Source organism: Sorex araneus, chromosome 5, assembly GCF_027595985.1.
Source record: "Sorex araneus isolate mSorAra2 chromosome 5, mSorAra2.pri, whole genome shotgun sequence".
NCBI lineage: Eukaryota > Metazoa > Chordata > Mammalia > Eulipotyphla > Soricidae > Sorex > Sorex araneus.
In genome coordinates, this window is record NC_073306.1 from 4,559,087 (window position 1) to 4,574,753 (window position 15,667).

Genomic DNA, 15,667 nt, shown 5'->3' on the forward strand with positions numbered 1-15,667 from the left:
ATAGGGGGGGCACTTCTGGGCCAGGGGCAGCTCCCAGCACTCTGGGCCGGGCGGGGGAGGGGAGCCCGGCGCCCAGTGCTGGGGACAGAGCCCCGGGCCGTGGCACGCCGGGCCTGTGTCCTGCCCGGCCCCCCAGGACCCTGAGGCAGGGCAGGCCACAAGGGCTGCCCCCCGCTCCCTGCCCGGGGACAGGCCTCTCTGGCGGAGTGCTCTGGGGGCACCATCTTTGCACCGGGTCTGGCCTCTCCCTGGGCCTTGACCTCAGCCCCAGGAGCCCAGGCCCCCAGACACCTGGGCACTGGGGCCACACTGGCCAGCTCCCTGCTCCGCCTCCCTGCTGCATGGTCCCTCGGGAGTCGGGTTCTGAGCCTCAGTTTCCTTGGCTGTAAAATGGGCCTACGGTGGGGATGACGGAGGAGGTCTTGTAGGGCCCTGGGTGGGGGCGCCCAGTCACAGCAGTCCTGGTCACTGGCCATTCCTGCCCCCCGGGGCTCTTCCCGGGGCCTTTCTCGGTGCCCCAAGATGGCCAGTCACTGCTGGGTCTACAGCTGTTTGGGTTTTTTGGGGGGCGGGGGGGTTGGGGCCACACTCAGGGCTTGCTCTTTTTTTTTTTTTTTTTTTTAATAAATAGATTTTATTTGGAGGATTGTTAAGGTGTGGAGGTGGAGAGACAGAGACAGAGAGAGACAGAGAGAAATGCACTCAAGAGAGAACACGGGCTTCTCCGGTCGAGGGAGCCCTACACACATCCTAGCATGAAAGTCCACGTCTCGAGAGGGAGATGCGGGCGACACATGTGCTCAGGTACCACATGTGCTTGGCCACGTGGGCACACGCAGCACACGGGCTGGGGCAGCACGTGCGCTCGGGCTTACTCTCGGCTCTGCACTTGGGACTCACTCCTGGTGGTGCTCCGGGGGCCCCTGGGGTGCCGGGGACCCCCCCCAGCTGCGGGCAAGGCCAGCGCCCTCCCTGAGGTGGCATCTCTCAGCAGGTCTCGAGAACCCACCCCCCCCGAGCCCTGAGCCAGCCGGTCCGGGGACCAGCTCCCCGGGGCCCCAGAGATGCGTGGGGGCGGGAGCGGGGCCGGCAGGGTCTGGGGGTGGCGGCCCGGCCGGCTCAGGCCGCTAACCCCCGCCCTGGCCCGTGTCAGCTGTGCCAGCCCCTGCGGTATTTGCTTAACACTCAGCCCAGAAAGACGTTGTTTGGGGCAAACAAATGAAAAATATCGGTGCTGGAGCAATAGCACAGCGGGGAGGGCATTTGCCTTGCACGCGGCCGACCCGGGTTCGATTCCCAGCATCCCATATGGTCCCCTGAGCACTGCCAGGGGTAATTCCTGAGTATGGAGCCAGGAGTGACCCCTGTGCATTGTCGGGTGTGACCCAAAAAGCAAAAAAAAAAAAAACAAAAAAATGGAAAATATCGAGCCAGGTGGTTGTTCTCTCTCTGCTGTCCAAACTCCTCCGGGTCCCGGGGAGGGGGGCCGCCACCTGGGGGACCCAGGGGCAGGACGGGACACCCAGCCCTCACCCCACCTCCACTCGGGCCCCGGGACAGCTGAGGCCAGCGGGAACCTCTGCCGACTTCTGGGGTCCCGAGTGTCCGGGAGGAGAGACTCGGCCTCAGTTTCCAGATGAGGAAGCCCAGGAGAGGCCCCAGGGAGGCGAGCCGGGGGGGGCGGGGGGGCTCTTTGGCGTCTCAGGGGGCCTGAATTTTCTCTCTAGGTTTTGCTCATGAAATAGCCCCATCCAGGGCCCAGGCAGAGGGGAGAGACGCCCCTTCCCCAGAACTCTTGGGCCGCGTGTCCCGGGCCATAGGACAGCCTGGGGGCGGGCGGGGGGGGGCGCCTGCCTCGCACACGGCCCCCCTGAGCTTGATTCCCAGGGGCTCCCCAGCCCACACCGGGAGTGAGCCCTGAGCACTGCCGGGTGTGGCTCAAGCACAAAAACAAGAAGCGAATAAAAGCAGCTCTCCGTGGGGCGGGAGAGGCAGTGGGGGACGGGGGGTCGGGGGCGGGGGGCGCTCGCTTCGCACTTGGCGACCCAGGTTCCAGGGGCAACGACCCCAGTGGGGGTTCCTGAGTGCAGGGCCGGGCGCAGGCCCCTCACACACACAGAAGCAGCCCCGGCTCCGGGTCCCAGGGGACGTGTCCCCGCGGCTCCCCCAGCAGCTTCCGGGTGGACAGTGTCCACAGGCCCGGGCGGGGGTCCCCGGGACGAGACTCCCGCCCCGTCCAGGCTCACCAAGGCCTCTCCGCCCGGACTCTGTGTGGGAGAGGGGGACGTGGTCCAGTGGCCCCGGGGCCTTGGCGTGACCGGGGTCACCCCAAGCGGCAAAGGCACAGCTCCGGCCTGGGGGGCCCGGATCCCAGCTGTCCCCCGCAGCGGTGCTCAGTGGCGTCCATAGGTTGGGCCTCGTGGGTCAAGATCTTGGGCCTCTCCCCGGCCAGGCACAGAGCAGGCCCCCAGCAGGCAGGTCCACCAGGCCGCGGTCACTGTGCGTCCCTGGGCAGGCAGCCAGGCCGGGAGGGCCCCGGGGCCAGGGCTGGGGCCACTCTGGGGCCTCGTCCTCCCGCCACTGCCCCTGGGCAGGTGGCAGGAGCCGGTCTCTGGGCTGACCAGGGCTTCCCTGCAGGCCTGTCCCCGCTGCCCACGACCACGTGGGTCCTGCTCTCCCCTGCCCCCTGCAGAGCAGAGGGGGAGGCAGACGGGAGAGGCCCCACCCCTGGGGGCTGAGACCCCCAGAGTCGTGGGCTCATCGTGAGGACTGTGAGTTCTGGGCAGCCCCGGGAGACTCTCACGGGCTCCTCGCAGTCAGAGAGGACTTCCTGGAGGTGGTGTCAGGAGCAAGGCTTAAAGGTTGTGGAGGCTCAGAGGGGAGGGAGGGTGGAGACCAGGACAGGGCACGAGGAGGCACGGGCACCCAGGCCCGCCCCTGAGCGACATTCACGAAAGCTCCAGGCTGCCCGTTCGGCTCCCTGCGTGCCTGGTGCCGGGGGTCCTGCTCGGGCCAGAGAGGCCGGGAACCCCCGCTCTGGGCCCAGGGAGGCAGGGACTCGGGTCGGAGCAGGGCACAGCCTCCCAGCCCCCGGGTCGCGGGCGTGCCCTGGGCAGGGCCCGGCCGGGCCTGGCACTCGGGTTGCGCCCTCGGCCTGGGACATCCTGTACCAAGGAGGCTCATAAAGGGACAAAGGTCCCGGCGGGTGCGGGCAGCGCGCTCGGGTCTGGCAGCCGGCCACGGGGCCACCGCAGGAACCCCCTCGCTCCGCCCCGGAGACCTGGGCCAGCCAGGGGGTGGGGGTCTCGGGCAGGCCCCCACGGAAGGAAGCGATGGGAGGCAGCTGGAGGCTCCGGATCCCAGAAACTGTCCCCAGCGTGGAATCCCAGAACCTCGTGCTGTGTGTCCTCCCTGCCCTCTCTGAGCCTTTGCCTCTTCCTCCAGCAGCAGAGCCAGCGGGCCGCCCCTCCGCGTGGACGGGCAGGCTGCCCTCTCCCTGGCACGGAGGGGCCCGGGGACGCCCCGGGCGGGTCTCAACTGAGCGAGAGACCTGCGGAGCAGAGACGCTGCCTGGTGCCTGGTCCCGGGGCGGGGACAGGTGGACAAAGGTGCCCGGGGTGCCCGCGCTGGGGGCCGTGGCATCCCCCCTGCCCTCTATCGCCCAATCAGGGCGTGGGGGCAATCAGCTGTTAGAAAGTGGACCCGGGCTTTATTAGTGCCGAGCGTTATCGCCCCTGATAACGAGCGGGTCACAGAGGCAGAGCGGCGGGGGCGGGGCGGGGGGCCGGGAAGCAAAGGGCAGCCTCGGGCCTGCTGAGCCAGCCCCCAGGGCGGGGTCCCGCACGTGCCCACCTGTCCCTCTGGGCGCTGCGGCCTGCTCTGCCGCTCACACCCGGGTGACCTTGGAGTCAGCTGCCTCAGTTTCCCCATCTGTCGACTTTGCTGGCACAGGCACTGGTCAGGTTGTGGGGGGGGCCCTGAGGCCAGCACGGTGCTCCCACTCCTGCCGGGTCCCCCCCAAAGCCCAGGACCACACTTCCCTCCCGTGCAGCCGTCCCGGGGCCCCTTCCTGTGTGGTGGGGGTCCCGACTCGGGGGTCCCGTTTTACAGGTGCCCGGAGGGTCAGATGGGACGGGGACGCCTGGTCCGCAGTGGCCGCGGGGCCCGGGGGTCTCTCTGTGGGGCCCGCCCCCGGCAGCCACGGCATTCCTGCCGTCCCGGAGGCTATAAACAGCAACACTCTCAGGCCCGGAGTGTGCCCGAGACTCGCAGGGTCAGAGGAAAACAGAGATAACCTTGGGGAGGCCCGACCTTCAGCGGCGGGACGGGAGGGGACACCCCGCGCGCCAGGCTGGGCCCGCCGGGCAGGACCGAGGTGTGTGAGGGGCCGAGGCCTGTCCCCGTCCCGCAGAGCCCAGGTGCCCGGGGGTCATGCCCGCGCGGCCCGGCCCGGCCCTGCCCTGAGCTGACTTGCTCCACCGGGCCCGTCCTCGGGCGCCTGATTCTTGGGGTTCGAGCGGGGCTGTGGCCTCCCCCAGGGCCGGCCCCCTCCTCTGCCCGCCCGCCCTCCCTCCCCCTCCTTCCATCAGCCCCAACCCACCCTCCACCGTCTCTCCCCTCCCCGCCCGTCCGTCACGCGTCGCTGCTCCACGCTCTTGTTCCGAGCAGGCGTCCCCAGCACCGTCCTGGCTCTGGACATCCGGTCAAAAGCAGAGACTGACGCCCGGCGTGGACAGGCCAGCTCTGAGCTCCCCGCCCCGCTCAGGCACCGACGTCTTCCTCCCGTCTGGGCAGGGAGCACTGGGGGCGGGGGTTGCCCTGGTCCTCCCCAGCGGTGCTCCCCGAGGTTCTCGGCCCGCAGGGCCAGCAGCCCAGCCCCGGGGCCCGATGTGGGACGCCGAGGTGACCGACCCGTGCCTGCACCCGGGACTCCCCGGGGACCAGGGAACGGCCGATGTGCCAGCACAGCCCTCCAGCCCAGAGACGCAGAGACACAGGGCTGAGGGAGTGTGGGCGCCCTCGGGACCCCCGTCCAGAGGCAGCCGGGGCCCTGTCCCTCTGGCCCTGAGCGCAGCGGGACACCTGCCCCAGGGTCTGTGCTCGGGCAGGGCTGGGGCCTGGCCTCTGCGCGGCCCACGCACGGGCCGATCTCTGTGGCTGCCCAGCAGACCTGAGGCCTGGGGGACACCCCCTCCCTGGCCCGGGGGTCCCGCCTGCCTCAGCCTCTGCAGAATCTGCAGACCCTGCCCCCGGCGGTGGCTCCGAGGGGACGAGAGGAGCCCTGCAAGGTGGCATTTCTTCCTTGGCCCGCTGCCTGCTTTTCGTTCGGCCCGCTGCCTGATTTTCGTGGGCAGCCTTGCTGGCTGGCCTCGTTCTTTCTTACCCATGTCAGGGCCTGCCGGCTGCCCCCGGGACCCCCCTGGATTCTCCCTGTCCCGACACTGGGCACCCCCACAGCCTCACGACCCCACACCCCACCCCGGACCCCAGGGACGGGACAGCCACTGAGACTGACGAGGACAAGAACCGTCTCGTTTCCCTGCTCCGACCGCCAAGGGGCCTGTGAGCGCCAGCCACACCCCCACAGGAAGGGGTGCAGGGATGGGGCGGGGCTGGGGCTGCTGACCCCTCAGCCACGCGGACACAGGCTTTGGAGGCCCCTGACCTGGCCAAACCGCCCCCACGTCGACCTGGCCTTCCGGATCTTTCCCCGGCCCTCCCTCTGTGTAGGCGCCCTGGGGTCCGGAGCCGAGAGGGACCTGACGCTTCTAATTTTCATTCTTCTGTTTGGGGGCCGCCCCTGGGAGTACTCAGGGCTACCTCCTGGTTTTGTGCTCAGGGTTGCTCCTGCCTGGGTTCAGGGAGCCTGTGGGGTGCCAGGGGTCGAACCTGGGTCGGCCACTGCAAGGTAAGTGCCCTCCCCCCCCATCTCCCTGGCCCCTTGACGCATTTGGAGGGGGCGAGGCGAGGGGCCGGCAGACAGCTGCCTTGTCTGCAGGCCTCCGTGTTTGGTCCCCAGCACCCCACTTTTCCCCTGGAGTCAGCCTCGAGCTCAGAGCCGGGGACGGGCCCAAAACAAAACTCCCACGGGGCGGGGGCGGGGGTGAGGTCTGAGTCCCCAGGCCGGTTTCTGGGACCCAAGGGCCACCTCTCCACCTGGGCTCAAACTCGGCTGCGGGTGGCACACGGGGAAACCGAGGCCCCTTGGGGGAGGCCGAGGCACGCCGCAGTTTCCAAGGATTTCCAAGCAGGCAGCGCGGGGAATCAGCCCCACTGGGCCAGGGAGTGGGGGCTGCCCCCTGCACCCCGCCCCAGCCGGGCCCCGGGGCTGCCCACCCCCGGGCCACGCCCGCGCCCCAGGGGTCTGCAGAAGCCGAGATGAGAGGGGGCGAGCAGGCCCCGGGGCCCTCCCCAGCCCGTAAAAGATAATGTGACCCGTAAAACCTCCAACTGCGCCCCAGCCCGGCTCCAGGGCCCACACCCCACGCCCACCCCTAGCGCCTCCACCCTGCGCCGGGGCCCAGAGCACCTCTGCCCCGCCGGCCCTCGGGGCTGGGGGCCCTGGGAACAGCAGAGGCCCTGGGGCTGGGGTGGGGGGCCCATCCCAGAGGAGGGAAGCCCCTGGGGGTCCCTGGGCCTGGCGGGGATGAGCCGGCAGGCCCGGGTGAGTCACGCGTGGATCCCAGTGCTGGCCCTGGGTGTGTAGGCCCGGGGTCACCCTGGGGGCAGGCCCCTCACCCCAGAGTCTGAGCAAGAGACGCTCCGGCCTCTGAGATTCGAGCTGCATTGGGCCTCAGCTTATCCCTCTTGAAAATGGGCAGAAAAAAAAAACCAAAACGGGCCCTGGGCAGTTTTGCAGGAAGAATGTGTCTGGGCAAGTCAGGTCTCGGCCATGGCCGGGGTTTATTGAGCGCCTACTACGCGCCGGCGCCAGACTCGGGGGTTTATAGCGAACCCCGCCAACGGCCTGCCGCAGCCTCCAAGCCCGGGACCCGCCTGGTTATGAAAGAAGGAGACTGAGACTCAGGTTAAGTGGCTCCTCCGGCCCCGGGCCTCACCCAGGCTCCCAGCCACCCACGGAGGAAACTGAGGACACCCCAGCGGGCCGAGCCCCGCCCCTGCCCGGGTGGGCGGCGAGGCAGGAGGGAGGCGATGTGGGTGAGGCCCTCCCTGCTCCCCTGCCGGGACCGACCCACTGCGGCCCCCCGAGGGCCAGGTGTGCCCACGCCCCGCCCGCCCCGCCCGGCCCTGCCCGTGGGCGGCCTCCCCTCCCCTCCTCTGTCCCGAGACGCGAGGCCACGGGCAGCGTCAGGGCCACTTCCAGATCCCGGATCTGCCACCCAGGGCGGGCGGTTTCCCAACTTCCCGGACTCCGCGTCCCTCCCGGACAGGTGCCCAGCGGCCCCGCTCTGCCCGCGGGAGCGCCCGGCCACCTCCCCTCGCCGCAGCCACGCTCCCGGGCTTCCGCTGTCCCCACCTGCCCGGGTTCGAGCTCTCCCTTCCGGTGCCCGAGTGGAGACACATGGGCCGGCCTCTGAGCATCCACTGTCCAGGCAGCCCGGAAGGACGGGAAGGGTCAAGGCCACGGGCAGAGCGGGGACCCCACCCCCACCCCCAGCTCTCCGCACTCAGATTCTGTCCACCTTGGCGGGCTCGAGCGTCCGCCACTGACTCTGCCCGTGCCCTGCGTGGCCTGCCCAGTGCAGGCTCCAGCCAGATGCTGGTCAGCGGAAGTGAAGGCCCCCCCACGGATGTCCGAGCCCTACCCTTGCGGGTGGGGGTGGGGTGGGGGGCGGCACGTTTCACCAGTGTCGGAGGGCTCAGAGAGGGAGAGCGGCAGCTGGAGGTCACACAGCAGGAGAAGCAGAGCTGAGAAGCTGAGCTTCCGGGCCCCGGCTCCAGGGGTCCTTTGCCCCCATCAGGGACCGCCCCCCCCACTTCCCCACAGCCTCCACAGACACGGTGGTGCCATCTGGGCCTGGCTCGGCCCCAGCCCCCCATCTCCCGGGGACGCCTCAGGGACACCGCGTCTTCTACATGCCCTTCGGGGAGAGAGCCGGGGATCCCAGCCCGCCTGTCTGCCGTGGGGTCAGCGTGGGGGGTCTTCCCGCGAGCACTTAGCACACAATGGATGGAGTCGCCGTCGTCCGCGTCCGGCGAGGAGCAAATCATAAAGTTCGGGAGATGGAAATTAGGCGCAGACAAACGGCCCAGGTGCCGGAGATTTATGGGGAGGCTGGATTCTGGCTAATGATTCCGCTAATGATTCTCCGAAGTATACAGTGGCAGCGCGCCCGGCCCGGGGGGCGACAGGAGCCGGGGGGCCGGTTGAAGGACGTCCGGGGGGAGGGGGGAGGCGGGGGTGGCCGCGGAGGGGGGGGCGGGGCGCGGAGGACCCCATTCCCGTCCGTCCAGTCACCCCGCAGGAGATGGGGTCCCGGGCGTGGGCGGGCCGGGCCGAGATTTATGGTTCCGCCCGGGTCTTTGGCCCCTTCTCCGCGCGGCCTGGAAACGCCGCCCGCCTGGCGACGCTAAGCTGGCCGGCGTGCCCGCTGCTGACACACACACTTTCTGAGCCCACCACCATCTTTCTCTGCACCCCCACGGGCGCGGGTGCTGGCAGCGCTCGGCCCCGCCCCGCCCCCGGCCTCTCCCTCCCCGCCACCCCTCGGCCTCCTCCAAAGGGCCGGTCGGGGCCCCACCTCCCCCCACCTTCCTGCTCCCCCCTGCCAACCCGGGGGTCCCCGAGCCCCCTCTCACCCCTCCCCTGTCCTAGCACCAGAGGGTCTCGATTCGACCCAACACTCTGCAGGCCGCTTTTAGGGGTGCTGGGGAGTCCCCAGGAACGGACACCGAGGCCGGGAGGTGACCACGGGGGTCTCACCCCCCGCGAGTGCGTCTGTGGCTTCTGGTTCCTTGTGCTCCGGGTTTGGGCCATGAAGGAGGAAAGGGAGAATTTCAGGGTGTGAGTGGGGAACTGGGGGGCCCCACCTCGGCCTCCACCCCACCTCCCCGGCTGTGTCCCCGGCCGGGTGGGCTCACCGGCAAGCCCCCCACTTCCTCTCCAGGGAAGCTTCTTCTCTCCCCGTTCTACAGAGAGGCCAGTGGACATTGGTGGGAGGAGGAAGGCAGGTCGGGTCCCCTCGCACCTGGAACATGCGGCCCACGCTTGGTCCTCCTCGAGCACTGCACCGTCTCCTGTGCTGGAGCCTGAGTGGGGAGGGGCCGAGGGCCACGGGTGGGGGGTGGGGGGGAGAGCACACCATCACCCACCCGCCCCGAGGACCCCCGAATCACAGAGGGCCTCCAGGGTGCACCAGGGAAAGACCCTCTGCATCCTCGTGCCGGGAGCCGGGGGTCCCTTTGGCTGGGGTGTGGTCCGGGGAAGCCCCCCCGGAGGCTGGGAGGGACAGAGGGGGGCCAGGGAGCAGACACAGGGCCCGGCCAGCGAGACAGGGCCGTGTTCCTGGGAGGGGGCGTCTCCCCCTGGGGGGCGGGCAGAGGCCTGCACGGTGCCGACTGTCCCCGGCTTGTCCCTGGACTGCGTGCGGACCGCGGGCGTGGGGGGAGAGGCTGTCACTGGGAATCGCTTTCCCCGGCCCCCCCCCCACCTGTGATCTGAAACTCCAGCCTGGGGGGGCGGGGGCGGCACTGATCGAGGATAAGGAGGTTCCCGCTCACCAGCTGGGCCCCCTCTGCCCTGACCCGCCCGTCCCCAGCGCTGGCCTCCTTCCGGGGGACACCGCGGGTCCCTGCACGCAACAGGTCGCAGAAGGGGGCGCATTATGGACCACCGGGGCGGGCGGGGACAGGCAGCCTGCGGGGCTCTGGGCAGAGGCACCAGAGGGGGGAGATGGCGGGGGGGGGCACGGCCAAGGCGGCAGCGAGCAGCAGAGGGGAGGATGGGGGGAGCGGCCTGGGAGCCCCCTTCCTGCTCACCCTCCAGGGCGGGGGTGGGACCCGCCCGCCGGGCACAGGGCGGGAAGCATGCCAGGCAGCTGGTAATTAGGTGCTCAGTGAACACTGCCAGCGTGCCTCCCTCCGCACCAAAGGGAGGGCGCGGGCACTGGGGGTGAGCCGGGCAGGCCCATGGCTGGGGGCAGGGGTGCGAGCAGGAAGAGGAAGAGGAAGGGGAGGGGCTGGAGAGACGCAGAGATAAGGAGATGTCGCCTCTTGCCCCATCCAGGCGGCACCCCGGGGTGATGACTGAGCTGTGAGCCGTCCCCACCCAGAGACTGGTCCCACGGGCTGCGGCCAGGCCCCCGGGCACAGGCCAGGGGCCCCGGGGCAGTGCCATGACCTCGGTCCCCGGCCCTATGGGTGCCCTGCACCCCCCAGGCACAGGGCAGGGTCCCTGGGGTCTCCTGGGGTCTCCACACCCAGAGAGCGCAAGGCCCCTGTCCGGCCACACAGCTCAGCGTCCGGGCCTGGCGGCTGCCCGGGGCTGCGGAGACCAGGCCGGGGCCTCGGAGCCCCAGCAACAGCGGCGTGGGAAAACCCGGGATGCTGGGGCCTCCTCGGGACTCTCCCGGCGTGAGAACTGGACCTGTCCTGGCCCTCGGGCCCCTCTGTCCCCGCCCCGCACTGGACGCCTGGTCCTCGCCACACTCTGGGCCTCGGCCTGTGTAGGCCTCGGGGCCCTGTGGCCTCTGCCCCGGAGGCTGCCCTCCGCCTGCCGCCCCCCTCCCTCCCTCCCTCCAGGTGTGGGCCCGGCTCGCTTCCTCGAGGCACCAGGGCCTTGCACACAGATGTGTGTGTGCGCGTGTCTGTGTCTGTATGTGCATGTCTGTGCACATGTGTGTATGTATGCATGTGTGCATATGTGTGTACCTGTGTGTGCATGTGTGTGGGCATGTATGTGCATGTATGTGCATGTGAGCATGTGTGTGCCTATGTGTGCGTGTATGTGTATGGGCGTGTGTGTGCTTGTGTGTGCGTGCATGTTTGTGTGTGAATGTGTATGTGTGTACACATGTGTGTACACATGTGGATGTGTACTGCATGTGTGTGCATGTGTGCAGGTATGTGCGTGCGTGTACATGTATGCTATGTGCAAGTGCATGCGTGTGTAAGTATATTTGTGCCTGTGTATGCATGTCTGTGCATATGGAAGTGTGTACATGTGTGTGCCCATGTGCATATGTGTATGTGTGTACATGCATGTGTGTGCCCATGTACATGTGTGTGAGTATGTGTGCATGTGTGTACATGTATGTGTGGGTGTGTCCATGTATGTGCACATGTGCATGTGTGTGTTCAAGTGTGTATGTGCAAGTGTGTGTGTGTGTGTGTGTGCATGTCTGACCCCAGCGAGGCTCCAGTCACCCTTCCTCCCCGTCCACCAGCCCTGTCTGAATGCAGGACACTTAGGGCACCAGGTTAGCCGTGCCAGGAGCAAAGGCGACCAGCCCTGCTGACCGGACAGCCCCGAGTGCATGGGGCCTTGTGCTAAGGCCCGGTGGCACTCCGGGACTCAGCAACCCGGTTCATCCCTGGAGCTTGAGCTGCTGCTGCTCTGGGCAGCTCCGTCCACCTCTATGGAGTGGCCGTCACGGCCTGTCCCTGTGGCAGTGATGGGGCGGGGAGGGGCTCTTGACACGCAGCGTGGGGCACCCACAGGCCGTGCCACTCCCCCCTCAGATGGCACCGGGGGCAGCTTGTCCCCCTGGTCCTGCTGGAGATGCCGACTGCCCAAGAGCTTGGCACAGCTGGCAGGCGGCCTGGCACAGGCCTCGCCGCTGGCTTGTCCATGCGGCCGTTGATCCTGCCACCCACAGGTGCCGCTGCCCCTCCCTCGTCCTGCCCAGCCCTGGGGTCACCTCCTCATGCCCCCAGCCATCCCCCCATGGGTCACGCGCGGAGAGTGCATCCAACCCACAGTGATAGCGGACATGGTGGCCCCAGGGCCTTGCCACACTCCGTTGCAAGTCTCTGAGACCGCGCCTGCCCAGAGCACGCACAAGCATTTCCCAGAGCTGACCCCGGGCCACGTGCCATCGGGTCTCTGAGGGGCACCAGGGTGGCATCAGGGCTGTCCGTGCCTGCCACCCCCTCAGCTGCTGCTGAAGCGACACCTGCGCCTACCAGGCTTGGGCGAGGGCGACAGACAGACCGGGGCTCCCAGCAGGCCCACGGGGACGGAGAGGAGAAACACGTGTCAGCGGGCACACGGGCAAGGGCATTTTGTTTTGGATCTTTCGTTGGTTTGGAGACCACATCAGGGTGCTCAGGGCTTACTTCTGGCTCTGTGCTTACGGATCTCCCCTGGAGGGTCTCAGGGGACCATGTGGGATGCCAAGGGTCAAAGGCAAAGTCAAAGGTCAAAGTCTTATTCACTCCGACCCATGAATAAGATCTGCTCCATGGGACGAGCCCTGTGAAGAGACAGACAGCTGCTGCTCAAGAGAGAGTCGGGCAGATCCTGAGAGAGAGTTGGGTAGATCCCGAGAGAGAGCCGAACAGATCTCGAGAGAGAGTTGGGTAGATCCCGAGAGAGAGTCGGGCAGATCTCGAGAGTCAGGTAGATTAAAAGAGAGAGTCAGGAAGATCCCAAGAGAGAGTCAGGAAGATCTCGAGAGAGAGGCTGGGTAGATCTCGAGAGAGTTGGGCAGATCTCAAGAGAGCCAGGTAGATCTCAAGAGAGAGTCCAGGCAGATCTCGAGAGTCGGGCAGATGCCAAGAGGGTATTCACTGAAGTGAGTCCTTCCCGCAGCCCAACCGTCTCTGGTGACTGTCGGCTGCATCCTCCCTCCCTCCCTCCCTCCCTCCCTCCCTCCTCCCTCCCTCCTCCCTTCTTCCTCCCTTCCTCCCTCCCTTCCTTCCTTCCTTCCTTCCTTCCTTCCTTCCTTCCTTCTTCCCTTCCTTCCTTCCTTCCTTCCTTCCTTCCTCCCTTCCTTCCTCCCTTCCTCCCTCCCTCCCTCCTCCCTCCCTCCCTCCCTTCTTCCTCCCTCCCTTTCTCCCTCCCTCCCTCCCTTCCTTCTTTCCTTCCTTCCTTCCTTCCTTCCTTCCTTCCTTCCTTCCTTCCTTCCTTCCTTCCTTCTTCCCTTCCTTCCTTCCTTCCTTCCTTCCTTCCTTCCTTCCTTCCTCCCTTCCTTCCTCCCTTCCTTCCTTCCTCCCTCCCTCCCTCCCTTCTTCCTCCCTCCCTCCTTCCCTCCCTTCCTTCCTTCCTTCCCTCCCTCCTTCCCTTCCTTCCTCCCTCCCTCCCTCCCTCCCTTCCTTTCTCCCTCCCTCCCTCCCTCCCTCCCTCCCTTCCTTCCTTCCTTCCTTCCTTCCTTCCTTCCTTCCTTCCTTCCTTCCTTCCTTCCTTCCTTCCTTCCTTCCTTCCTTCCTTCCTTCCTTCCTTCCTTCCCTCATCACTGGAGCATGGCCCGTGCCGGTGTGGTCCTCCAGCACCCAGGGCCCCGGGGAAGCTGAGTCCCCGGGAGGCTGGGCCGGGCGGGGAGGGGCCGCCTGCTATGGAACACTTCCGCTCCCCTGATCACTCAAGCTTCCTAATTCAATAAGGTGAGAGGGAGCGTCATCTGATCATATTTGTTTTGCATCGCTGCAAAAACAGAAAATGAAGGGCTGCAGAACCGCACCAATTTACTTCATCCGACCTTGATTAAAAGAAAATTAATTGTCGCATCTCTCAGGATATCAGCGGCAGCAGCCAATGGCTCGCCGGGATGGCACAAAGAGCGAGCCGGGGAGAGGCGCCGCCCGCCCGACCACTTCCCGGCGAGGGCAGGGTGGGGGCGGGGCGGGACCCTGCCCTCCGTCGCTCCCTCCCACTCTGCATTTCCGCCTCCCCCCACCCTCCCCGTGGTCCAGGGAGACTCTGGGCCTGGACCCCCCCATTCCAGCCCCCCGGGGCTCCCACCGGCCCGGGGGCTCCTCTGCTGCAGGGCTGGATAATCGCTGGCGGGGAAGGGACCCCACAGGGATCCACTCTGGGGGATCCCTGAAGATCCCCACAGTGCTCCCCCAGCCCTGCAGGCCCTGGAGGCAGGGGTGAGGAGGGGCTGGGCGCTGCCAGGGCAGGCGCGGGGCAGGGGGTGTCAGCGGGGAGAGAAACTCATGAAAAGTTAATGCCCCCTTGCAGGTTGTTGATTTTTGTTTGTTTTTCTCTTTTTGCCAGAAGAGAAGCCTCTTTCATTAGCCCAGACTGTCATTACCCGGCATTAAATTTTCATAGAGCGGGCGGGAGGGCGGGCAGAGGGAGGCAGGCGGCGGGGCGGGTGGGGGCCGCTGGGCTGTGCCTGTGGGGGTGAGCCCAGCTCCCAGGGTCCCAGGCCGCACCCCCCCCCCAGTGCTTTGCCCTGGCCCCCCCCCCCCTTCTGGGCTGATTCCGCCCCTTCTCACCTCTGCTCCTCCGGAAGCACCACGTGCCAGGGTCTCTGCTCACTCCCGGTGCACGGAGGAGAAACTGAGGTACAGGGTGCTCCAGTCTCCTGACCAGGGCCCCCCAGAAGGGAGGGGAATTGGGGGGTGAGTAGGAAGGTGCATTGGGGTGACGGACACCATCGGGCGGGGTCTGGGGGCGCTGGGGGCGCCCGGCCCCGGGGAGCTTGTCTTCCGCCCCAGCTTGGAGGCAGGGGGCCGGGGTCCTCGGGCAGGGCCCGTGCGGCCAGGCAGGTGCCAGCACCCTCACAAAGGCCCACCTGGCGTGGGCGCCCGGCCTGCCCATTCAGCCCTGAACAATCACAGCCTCCTCCAGGGGCCCAGGGAGGCAGCAGATGGGCTGCGGGTGTCGGGTTTCCAGCCTGGGTGGGGGGCGCAGGCCAACCCCCAGGGGGCAATCAGGGAGGGTCCCTCTCCTCCTAGACCCCCAGCAGCTCCTTCAGCCTCGGGTCCAGGGGGAGGGGGCAGGGCCAGAGTGGGGGTCCGGGCCAGGCTTGCCCCACACCACTGCCCCCTAGAGCAGGGCAGAGGGAAACACAGGCCCAGCCGGGACTGCGTGGGCAGGGCGGGGGTCCGGGAAGCTGCAGGAGCCCGAAAGGGGCTGAGGCTGGGCTGGGGGGTCCGGCGGAAGGCCCTGCCTAGGCGTGGGGGCCGGGCTCAGTGGGGCTGACAATGCCGGGGCCCCTGTTCTCTCACCTGCCGCCTCCCGGGGTGTGGGGTGGGAGGGACACAGGCTGGGAGGGGGATTCAGTGCCCTGCCCCGGCTCAGAGGGGACAAGGACAGGGCCAGGCCCCCGTGGGCCGCTGCCCCTCCCGGCTCATCTTTGTGCCCACTTTTCTCAGCCCTGCTTAGTAGAGGAGGACAGAGGCTCAGACAGGGCTGGGCCCGGCTTCTCCCCATGCAAGAGGGGAAACCGAGGCCCAGTGCGCCCTCAGCCCTGTCCCGGGGCTGTATCTCTGGGGCAGGTGGGGGGCTGCGGGGAGCTTCGGAGGTGAGGAAGGGGCCGCCTCGAGACCCCCGGGGGTCCCAGTGCAGAGGCGGCTGGGGGGACAGTGATGAGGTGGGGTGGGTGACTGCCCCCCAACTCCCTGGGGAATGGCTGCATTTCCTGGGGTGACACTGCTGAGGGCCCTGGAGGCACCAGAAGCCGAACCCAGACACTGACATCAGAGAGACCCAGGCCAGCGCCTGGCCCCAGCCCCCCCGGGGCCTCCTGGGCCTCGGTGTCCTCATCTGTAAAATGGGAGCTGGGGTGGATCTCAGGAGGCCTTGAGGCTGCCCTCG